At 41.9% G+C, this 11,627-nt stretch overlaps 1 pseudogene; it reads right to left on the reverse strand.

Moving 5' to 3' along the window:
• Positions 1-1,232: 1,232 nt before the first annotated feature.
• On the reverse strand, positions 1,233-2,020 carry LOC139005131 (putative monooxygenase p33MONOX pseudogene; annotated as a pseudogene).
• Between the last annotated feature and the right edge of the window lie 9,607 nt (positions 2,021-11,627).

Consider the following 11,627-nt stretch of genomic DNA (forward strand, 5'->3'; position numbering starts at 1 on the left):
GCAGTAAATATCAACACAAAGCAGATTATTATTATAGATCACGCAGGGAGAACAAAGGGTAAAATATTTAACTGCAGCAGTGTTTGACTATATTCTGCACAGTGAGAAAACCTAAAGTCATTTTCAAGGTTCACCACTTCTTTTCAGTCATGTCAAGTTGCTAAGCTTTCTAAATCTCCGTCTTCTGGCTAATGAAAAGAAAATAGGATTCCACCGAGTCTCCTGTCTCCCTATTCCAGGACATCTGTGCGGATCAAATGAGATGAGGCACAGGAAAACGCTTCACAGACATTTGGTTAAAGTGTGAAATGTTTGCACCTGGCTATAATGCAAGTCAGACACTTAGCATATTTAGCCTTTTATATATATAGATAGCCATTCTGACAGGTGTGAGGTGATATCTCATTATGCTTTTAATTTGCATTTCCCTGATGATTAGTGATGCTGAACATTTTTTCATATGTTTGTTGGCCATCTGTCCTCTTTGGAGAAATGTCCTCTGTTTAGGTCTTCTGCCTATTTTTAAATTGGATTGTTTGTTTGGTGTTAAGATATATGAATTCCTTATAGATTTTGAATATTAACCCCTTTTTGGATATATCATTTGCAAATATTTTCTCTCATTCAGTTGATTGCTTTTTCATTTTGTTGATAGTTTCCTTTGCTGTGCAAAAGCTCTTTAGTTTGATGTAGTCTCTTTGTTTATATTTCCTTTTGTTTCCCTCACCTGAGGAGACACCTCCTAAAGGATATTACTAAGAGCTAAGTCAAATGTTTTACTGCTTATGCTTCTAGGAGTTTTATGGTTTCTGGTCTTATTTTTAAGTCTTTAGTCCATTTTGAATTTATTTTTGTATATGGTGTAAAAAAGTGCTCCAATTTTCATTTTTCTGCATGTATCCATTCAGTTTTCCCAACATCACTTATTGAAGAGACTATCTTTATCTCATTGTATATCCTTGTTTCCTTTGATGCAAAAATAGGTGATGAGACTATTAAGTCTAACTTTAAATTAAAGCAATACACAAAGGCTTCTTCCACAAGGACAAGTTTTTTTTATTTTTTCTTCATCAAAAACCAATTATGTCTCCAGCTGTAGCCTGAGTTTAAGCAGTTTTTAAAAAACAACAAACAACAAAAAAAGTGAAAATGAAAAAAAACACCCCAAATCTTACCTGTGTCAGAGCCAAAGTAAAAAGGAAATGGGTGCAGAGTCCCTGAAAGAGAAAACTCTAGAAGCAGGTGTGTGTGAGCACATTCAAGTCATGGGGTTTGAGATTATGAGTCCTTGGCAGTAGTTTCTTCCCTTCAATCACTGGGATGTCCATCTTGAGAGGCTTAAAGGTTGCTGGATCCTTGGCCCGTCAAGTGGCCTGCACGTGGATCAGTTCCATTGGAGAAGGTTTCTGGGCTCCTCTGTAGGCCTAGGTGGCAAAATACCCTCCCAAATCAGATACTGGTCCAAAGAGAGCCCATTTATCTTCCAGAATTAATGATGCTAAGATTTGGGCCAGGTGAGGCTGTGGAAGAGCCAGCAGAGAACCAGCATCTAAGCTTCTGCTTAGGGGAAGAGTTAGGGGTGAACTGGGCTGAGGCCAGCAGCTTCTCTTCTCTCATAATCTCTTCACTCTAGTTTTATTTTGTGGAGTTTTTCTGTCATTCAAAGTTACTTGGTCCCCTCGGTGGTAAGGACCTTGGGTGTTTATCCAGCATCTCTCTCTCTCTGTCCTGCCTGTTGTTCAAAATGCTGAATGCTCTCCTAGGTCTGTTTTTGTCATCAGAGAATACATGATGACATAGGTGGCTTTAGCCTTAACATGAGAACCTTGTTCATACTGTCAATGACCATGATAGGATCGTGCAGGAGAGAAGATACTGCCTCTTTTTTCTCCACCCTGACAACATGCTGATACTTGTGCTGTGGAATCACTGACTTCTAGGGGATGCTTCCCATGTCTGATGGTGGAATCACGGGCATTGGGTCCAGAGCATTATCATAGCTGAATGCCTGGTGGTACATCTCAGTGGTCGGGGCATGCCTAGAGGCCCATTAAGTTCAAGAGCAGACTTCTGATTTATCTTGAAGCCATTGAAAGACTGGGATCTAGGTGCTTTTTCTATATGGATTCCAGAACTGAGTCCCTGCCACCAGAATGAAATGTGATGATTATGCTGACAGGCAAAGCAAAATTGCTCAGGAAGAGTCTATCCATTCCAGAGGGTCTGTTTCGCCACTGCAATGCTGCCTAAAGCCCTATCTCCATCACTAAAAGAGGCTTCGAGGACCTAAGTCTTTCTAGAGGCTATGGTGAAGTCAGGACCCAAGCCATGGTGTAAGTGGCACTGTGTCCATGGTGACACTGAAGGCCTAGGGCACTGACCAGGCAGAGCAAGGTGCTGGGCCGAAGGAATTTTTGCACCTATGTTCATCAAGGATATTGGCCACTAGTATTTTTTTAATGCCTTTGGTTTTGGTATCAGGGTAATTCTGACTTCATAGAATGAATTTGAAAGCATTCCTTCCTTCCTCTTCAAGTGTAACAACATCTGTATCATAGGTGTACCAGAAGAAGAGAGAGAGAGCAAAAAAGAATCTCTAAAAATTTCCCTAACCTGGTGAAAAAAATAGACATACAAGTCCATGAAGAGCAGAGAGTCCCAAACAAGATGAAACCAAAGAGGTGCACAACAAGACACATCATAATTAAAACGCCAAAGGTTAAAGACAAAGAGAGCATCTTAAAAGCAGCAACATAAAAGGAGTTAATTACAACAAGGGAGCACTTACAAGACTGTCACCTGATTTCCCAACAGAAACTTTTCAGGCTAGAAGGGACTGGCACAAAATACACAAAGAAATGAAAAGCAAGAACCTATAACCAAGATAATTCTACCTAGCAAGGCTATCACTTAAAATTGAACATGAAATAGAGCTTCCTAGACAAGAAAAACTAAAGGAGTAGATCACCACCAAAACAGTATTGCAAGAAAAAGAAAATATATGAATAATAAAATGGCAATAAATACATATCTATCAACAATTACTTTAAATGCAAATGAGTTAAATGTTCCAATCAAAAGACATAGGATGGCTGAATGGATAAGAAAACAGGATCCTTACACATGCCGTCTATAAGAAAATCACTTTAGATGGAAAGACATACACTGATTAAAAGTAAATGGATGGAAAAGATATTTCATGAAAATGGAAACAAAAAAAATGAAAACTGGAGTAGTAATACTTATAACAGACAAAATAAATTTAAAACAAAGGCTATATCAAGAGACATAAAGGAACCCAGAATTTCTACTGGGTATTTCTCCAAAGAAACCCAAAACACTAAATCAAAAATTAATATATGCATCCCTATGTTTATTGCAGCATAATTACAATAGCCAAGATATGGAAGCAACTTAAGTGTTCATTAATAGATGAATGGAGAAGAAAGTGATGCATATGCACAATTGAATATGACTCAGCCATAAAAAAAAAACACACGAATGAATCTTGCTATTTGCATCAACAAGGGTGGACCTAAAAGATATTATGCTGAATTACATAAGCCAAAGAAAGACAAATACCATATTATTTTACCTATATTTAGAATCTAAAAACCAAAATACATGAGCAAGCAGAATATAAACAGACTCATAGATACAAAGAACATTTTGTCAGTTGCCAGTTGGGAGGAAATTTGGGGGTTAGGTGAAAAGGTGAAAGGATTAAAAATACAAATTAGGTCTAGATTAGAAGATGGTGGCAGAGTAGATGGATCTTTCTCCCATCAACACCCAGAATCTAACTTGAATTCGAACTAAATTGGGAATATTCACCCTTTAATACCATCTGAAGACTGTCTAAAAAGGAGACTTATACAAGGAAGGACAGAAACCCTTGAGACTAGTAGGAAGAGGGGTGTGGTGAGGAGCTGGCCCAGCTCCCATGAGTGGTGGGCCAAGGAGGGGGGGCGGGGGTTCACCCAGGGAGTATATAGGCCAGGACCCCAGGCAGGACACCCTAGCTGGGACAAGTCAGACAGCAATAACCGCCCATGCAGCAAAAAGCAGCAGGGCTTCTAGCAGCCAGGAAGTTGAGCCCTCTGCAGAAAAGTCACTTTTTTTTTAAAGGGCTGGTGCACGGTATTTTCATTTTGCAGACACTCACCCTAGGTTTTGGCTAAGGGAAGGTGGTATGGACTGGAGTCGCCTAAGAAAAGATAGTGGTGGAAGAAGTTGAGAGTCATGGGCAGCTGCTGAGATGCCAGTGCTGAGTTATTCATGAAATATTGCAGCAGCCATTTCTCCTGAGAGACAGAAGCTCCTCCCAACAGCAATACACCTAACCCTCCCTCTCTGGAATCCATTGTGCCACACCTTGCATCTTGACCCAGGCTGAGGAGGCAGTAGTCACAAGGAGCAGCAGTCTCAGGGAGAAAAAGTGTCTGGTTTGGGGGCAGGGACATTACCCTCACATTCCCAGGAACTTGGCTGGCACTTCCCTCTCAAAGGAGAGCTAGTAGAAATTCCAGGCTTCAGATAGACCCCACTGGCTGGTCTAAGAGGGACTCCACCTGGCCAAGGACAGGGAAATAGTCCAGGAACACACCCATCATCTTTCCTGAAGTTTACTGCCCTGCCTAAGGGCCCCATGCTGCTAAAAAGCTGGCCTAGGAGCTTAGGTTAGCCCATCCCCTAGGCAGCCAAGCCCAATGAAGGCAGCCACAATCTGTGGATACCTTGAAGCTTCAAACAGGGTGCCAAGGGCCAAACTTGGTCAGCTTCTGACATTGGCTAGCACAAGAGGACCTACCAGGAGACCTGAAACCAGCACACAAAACAGCCTCAGACAACATAAGAACAGGATCTGAGACAAACTTCAGTTGGTGTGGTTTTTTTTCCCCATTATTTTTTAAAAATATATTTTTATTGAAGGGGTGGGAATGAGCAGGGGTTGTGAGGAAAGCCCGGGTCCCGGGTGCCAGAGGAAAGCCAGTGCCGGCAGCCAGAGGAAGGAAGGCCTATTCTTGCACGCATTTCATGTGAGCCTCTAGTATATATCCTATATAATAAAGAGGTAACATGCAAATTGACCATTATGCCCTCACACAAGATGGCCACCCCCATGTGGTCACAAGATGGCTGCCTCCATGTCATCACAAGATGGCCAGCAGGGAGGACAATTGGGGGTGACCAGGTCAGCAGGGGAGGGAAGTTGGGGGTGACCAGGCCTGTAGGGGAGGGCAGTTGGGGGCAATCGGGCTGGCAGGGGAGCAGTTAGGCATCGATCAGGCTGGCAGGGGAGTGGTTAGAGGGAGATCAGGCTGGCAGGCAGAAACAGTTAGGGGCAATCAGGCAAGCAGGCGAGTGGTTGGGAGCCAGCAATCCCGGATTGTGAGAGGTATGTCTGACTGCCGGTTTAGGCCCGATACCTGTGGGCCTAAACCAGCAGTCAGACATCCCCTGAGAGGTTCCAGATTGGAGAGGGTGCAGGCTGGGCTGAGGTACACCCCCTCTCCAGTGCACAAATTTCGTGCACCAGGCCTCTAATATATATGTGTGTGTGTGTGTGTGTTTGTGTGTGTGTGTGTGTGTGTGTATTGATTTGAGAGACTAAGGGAGATGGAAAGAGAAACATGGGTGATGAGAGAGAATCATTGATACGCTGCCTCCTGCATGCCTCACACTGGGGATCAAGCCTGCAACCTGGACATATACTCTGACCAGGAATCAAACTATGATCTGGTCCATAGGTTGATGTGCAACCACAGAGCCACACCAGCTGGGCTCCATTATTTTTTTTTTTCTTTGTTATTGCTTTGGTATTATTATTGTAATTTTTCTCTTATCTTTCATTTCTTTCATATCTCTTATTTGATTCCTTCCTTTTCTAACTCTATTTTTCCCCTTTTTTCTTTTCTTCCTTTTGCTTTATCTTTCTCTTATTTTTAACTTTTCATAATTTTTTTCTCTTTCATCTTTTCTTGTTACCATTTTCCTGTTCCTACTCTTTACTCATTTTTCTTCTCTCTCTTCTTTCCTTTCAGAATCTTCTTTCTTGTAGGCTGGCGAACCTGCGGAACTGGTGAGGAGAAAACCAAGATGGCGGCATAGGTAAACACCGGAGATTGCTGCTTAGCACAACCACTTCAAGAATACAACTGAAAGACAGAACACACATCATCCAGAACCACAGGAAGGCTGGCTGAGTGGAAATTCTACAACTAGAAGGAAAGAGAAAAGCATACTGAGACTCAGAGGAGCTGCAATGCGGAAGTAAAGTAGAGAGGTACGGAGGCGCACGCGGAGAAGGCTGGCGGCTGAGGACACAGTTGTCTTTTTCAATCGGTAGGGAGTCTCAAGCTCTGAGTTCCAGTTCCGGGCGAGTCTCTGGGGACCCAGACTACTACGGGAGAAACTGGACTGTCTGGCATCGGTCGGAACTCGAGGGCAGCTTTCTCTCAGAGGTGCTTGCAGCGATTACTGAGACACTGAGAAGTGGGGCCTTTGAGAGCAGCCATAGCTGCTTGCTCCACCCTGTTGATCCCCTGGGACCCCGCCCCACCCAAGCTGTGCGCCGACTTTTGCATATGAAAGGCCTGGCCCTTTGCAATCTGAAATCACCTAACAAACTTGCAGCTGGCCCAAGGCCCCACAGCAACTTGCATTGCTTCACAGCTGAGCTCCTGCTGGGTAGCCTCAAGCAGAGGCTAGATTAGCACCTCCTTAGAGATCCAGGAGCCAGTGTGCCCGGTGGTCAGAGTGGGACCATCCAGATTGCAGCTCCTCGGATCCATAAAGGACACACTCAGGGGGCAGACTCAGTGAGCACCAAAGCCCCACTGAAGCAAGTCTTGCCCCGGAGGGGTGTTTTCAGCACAGAAGTTCTCCCACTGCAGACACAGCTGATTCTCACAGCCAATTGGCCTGGAGGTCAATTCCTCCCAGTGATACCTACAACAATCAAGGCTTAACTACAACAAGACTGTGCACAAAGCCCACAAGGGGGTGCACCAAGAGTGCCCATCTCAGGTAATTGGGGAGGCTGAGCCACTGGGCCCTCTAGGACACCTAGCACAGAAAGCCACTCTATCAACACAGGGAAGCATGAAAAATGCAGAGACAAAGAAACAGGACACAAATGAAAGAAATGGAGGAAAGCAAACTACTGGAAAGCAAAAACCTTTTAAGGTTTTTCAAGAACTTTCTAGAAACCGCAGATAAATTTAGGAAGACTCTCAAAAAGTCTGGTGAGACCACCGATAAATGTAGTGAGACCCTCAAGAAATCTAGTGAGACCCTCAAAGTTATGAAAAAGGACCAACTAGAAATTAAGCATACACTGATTGAAATAAAGGATATTATGCAGAGTTCCAACAGCAGACTAGAGGATCACAAGAATCAAGTCAAGATTTGAAATACGAAGAAGCAAAAAACACCCAACCAGAAAAGCAAAATGAAAAAAGAATCCAAAAATACGAAGATAGTGTAAGGAGCCTTTGGAACAGCTTCAAGTGTACCAACATCTGAATTATAGGGGTGCCAGAAGAAGAGAGAGAGCAAGATATTGAAAACCTATTTGAAGAAATAATGACAGAAAACTTCCCCCATCTGGTGAAAGAAATAGACTTCCAAGTCCAGGAAGCGCAGAGAACCCCAAACAGAAGGAATCCAAAGAGGACCACACCAAGACACATCATAATTAAAATGCCAAGAGCAAAAGACAAAGAGAGAATCTTAAAAGCAGCAAGAGAAAAACAGTCAGTTACCTACAAGGGAGTACCCATACAACTGTTAGCTGATTTCTCAACAGAAACTTTGCAGGCCAGAAGGGAGTGGCAAGAAATATTCAAAGTGATGAATGCCAAGAACCTACAACCAAGATTACTTTATCCAGCAAAGCTATCATTCAGAATTGAAGGTCAGATAAAGAGCTTCACAGATAAGGAAAAGCTAAAGGAGTTCATCACCACCAAACCAGTATTATATGAAATGCTGAAAGGTATCCTTTAAGAAGAGGAAGAAGAAGAAAAACGTAAAGATACAAATTATGAACAACAAATACACATCTATCAACAAGTGAATCTAAAAATCAAGTGAATAAATAATCTGATGAACAGAATAAACTGGTGATTATAATAGAATCAGGGGCATAGAAAGGGAGTGGACTGACTATTCTTGGTGGGGGAAGGGGGTGTGGGAGATGCGGGAAGAGACTGGACAAAAACCATGCACCTATGGATGAGGACGGGGGGGGGGGGGGGAGCGGTAAGGGCAGAGGGTGGGGTGGAAACCGGGTGGAGGGGAGCTATGGGGGGAAAAAAGAGGAACAACTGTAATAATCTGAACAATAAAGATTTAATTTAAAAAAAAATAAAAATAAAACAAGGTGAAACACTGCCAATCCTTGAGATTCTGCTTCCTGGCAATTGTCAACAGTTTGGCTCAAATAAACGCATAAAAAGTCTTTAAAAAAAAAAAAATCTTCTTTCTTCCCCTTTTTTCTTCTAGTATTTTTATTATTATTATTTTCTGTCTTTCTTTATCATTTATTATTCTTGTTCTCTTTTCCCTTTCCTAAGTCTCTTTCCTCTTGTGGTTGTTTTTGCTGTTGTCAGTTTCTTTAGTAAATTTTTGTTAGTTTTTTTTTTTTCTTGGTTGGCTTTGTTTTGTCCTATCAGTACCAGTACAACAACTCACATGATGTGGTCTGAGTTGAGCCTCACAGTTAGCCAGCCTGAGAATAGATCTCACTTAAGAATGCAACAACAGTCAAGACCCAATTACAACAGGAAAGCCCAAATAAGCCTCAAATTGGTCACTCCTAGAGTATCCAGCTCAGGAGTTGGAGGAGAACACACCAATGGGTACCACAGGACTTTTACTACAAAAGACCACCCCATGAAGACTGTGAGACAGATATATATAATACATAGAAACAAACACAAAGAGACAAATAAAATGGGGAGACAAAGAAAAACGTCCAATTAAAAAAAAAAAGGAGGAAAAACCAAAAAAAGACCTAAATAAGGTGGACATAAGCAATTTATCAAACATAAAGTTCACCGTAATGATTATAGAAATGCTTGAGGAACTCTTGGAGAACTACAAGGAAATTACTGGTAACTACAAGGAACTTAATAGTAACTACATGAGCATGAAAAAAGACATAGACCCATAAATAAAAACTAGCCAGAGCCTGTCCAGCATGGCTCAGTGGTTGAGCATCGACCTATCAACACAGAGGTCATGGTTCAATTCTGGGATAGGGCATATGCCCGGGTTTTGAGCTTGATCCCGAGTGTGGGGTGTGCAGGAGGCAGCCAATCAATGATTCTCTCTCATCGATTTTTTTAAAATTCTTTATTGTTGGAAGTATTACATATGTTTCCCTTTCCCCGAGTGATCTCTCCCAGCCTGCCCCTGTCCCCCAGCACAGGCCTTCACACCCATATTGTCTGTGACCATTGGTTATGCTTGTATGCATGCATACAAGACTTTTGGTTGATTTCTTACCACACCTTCATACCCTCCCCTGCCTTCCCTCTGAGGTTTGATGGTCTGTTCAATGCTTCTGTGTCTCTGGATCTTTTTTTGTTCATCAGTTTATGTTGTTCATTATATTTCACAAATGAGTGAGATCATGTCATACTTATCTTTCTCTGGCTTGCTTATTTTGCTTAGCATAATACTCTCCAGGCCCATTCATGGTTTTGCAAGTGGTAAGAGTTCTTTCTTTTTTACAGCAGCGTAGTATTCCATTGTGTAGATGTACCACAGTTTTTTAATCCACTTATCTGCTGATGGGCACTTAGGCTATTTCCAAATCTTAGCTATTGTAAATTGTGCTGCTATGAACATAGGAGTGCATATATACTTTCTGATTGGCATTTCTGATTTCTTAGGATATATTCCTTGAAGTGGGAGTACTGGGTCAAGTGGGAATTCCATTTATAATTTCTTTGAGGGAACTCCATACAGTTTTTCACAGTTTCTGCACAAGTCTGCATTCCCACCAGCAGTGTATGATGGTTCCCTTTTCTCCACATCCTCACCAGGACTTGTCATCTGTCGATTTGTTGATGATAGCCATTCTGTCTGTTACCACAATTACCTACCTGACTAAGGGCTAGATGTGTATCTAAAATTGAATAAAAGGTTGGCAAGGCCTGGGCACAAGTGGAAGTCCTTCCCCTTGCGTTGGGCTTCCCGCCTGGCCCCCAATATTTCCAAATTATTATTTCTTGTCTCATCTCTCTCATTGTGCGCGGCGCTTCTCCAGATCCCGAACCCTGAACCAGGCAGGACAATGGCTCGCACATCTGGCGCCTCAACAAGGGACATCTGGAGGCGAAGATATCGCCTAGAGCGGAAAAACGAAGCTTCACCAGCAAGGTGGGGAAAATTCGCCGTAAAGGTGATGAAAATTCACTGCAAGCAAAGCCAACGGTCAGCTGCAGAAATCAGTAGGTGGTAACGTCTTTTTTCAGCCAGGCTAATGGGGCAGAATTTGGTTAAAAAGTAAAAAATTTATTGTAGACTTTTGGCTTGCATGCTTAAGAATAAGGGAATTAAAGTGTCAGAAGGTATTCTCTTAAAGTTTTTGCATGTTATTATAGAACATAACCCTTGGTTTCCTGAAGAAGGTACATTAGATCTTGAATGTTGGGAAAAAGTGGGTCAGAACTTGAAAAAAGCTCAGCAGCAGGAGATATTTTAATTTACCAATTAGCTTATGAAAATGGCAATGCTGATTGTAAGAAATGCCTGACGCCTCTGAGAAAAAAATAGTACCATTACAGAAATGATTCGAGCATGTCAGAACATGGGGTCAAGCAAATTTACTCGCTGCCGCTGTAACAGTGGGGAATAAAAGGTGTTATAATTGTGGAGAACCAGGACATGTTAAAAAAGAATGTAGGCAACCAAGAAGGACACAAGGTGGTGCTCCAGGGAAAGGCATGAGCACTCTGCCTCCAGATTCAATCAATGCAGCTTCAACCTCTTTTATGTCCTAGATATTAAAAAGGAAATTATTTGGTACTTATCTATTAACTATTATCTGTCTTTGTTGTTTATTAAGCATGACTTTAATTTAATAAGAAAGAAATGATAGGTGGCCAGGCCATTGCTGAGTTTCCCCAGAATAAAGAGAATGCGGGAATGGGGAGAGAGAGAATATGAGCGGTACACATGGCTAATAATACAGGTTCTAGGAAAATTCCCTAGACAAAGGGAAATAATTAAAAAATTACTAGGTCTTTTGGCAATCCTGTAAAATAGGCGCCCACTCGAGAGTGTTATTAAAAGTCTCATTTTTGCCATGTTTTTATTTCACAGTCCATCATTTAAAATTTAGACAAATGAAACATTTCCCAGAATTTAGGGATGCATCTGGGATTTTGGTACCCATGAATAGAAAAGCAAGCTTAAGAAAACGTGCATGCTCTGCCTGATTTTGGGTGACTTCTTGAGCCCCAATCTTTTCACGGATGCTACAGAATAAATAAGACTTTTTTCTTTAAAAAGATAGCAAAAAATGACACAAAGAAAATATACAGGCTGTATTTGGACAATAGGATTAATGTTTCCATAATAATGATAGTTCCTGAATAATAATGTACCGCATT

Source organism: Myotis yumanensis, unplaced genomic scaffold (genome assembly GCF_028538775.1).
Source record: "Myotis yumanensis isolate MYYU_CA2020_CCGP unplaced genomic scaffold, mMyoYum1.0.hap1 SCAF_3, whole genome shotgun sequence".
Lineage (NCBI taxonomy): Eukaryota > Metazoa > Chordata > Mammalia > Chiroptera > Vespertilionidae > Myotis > Myotis yumanensis.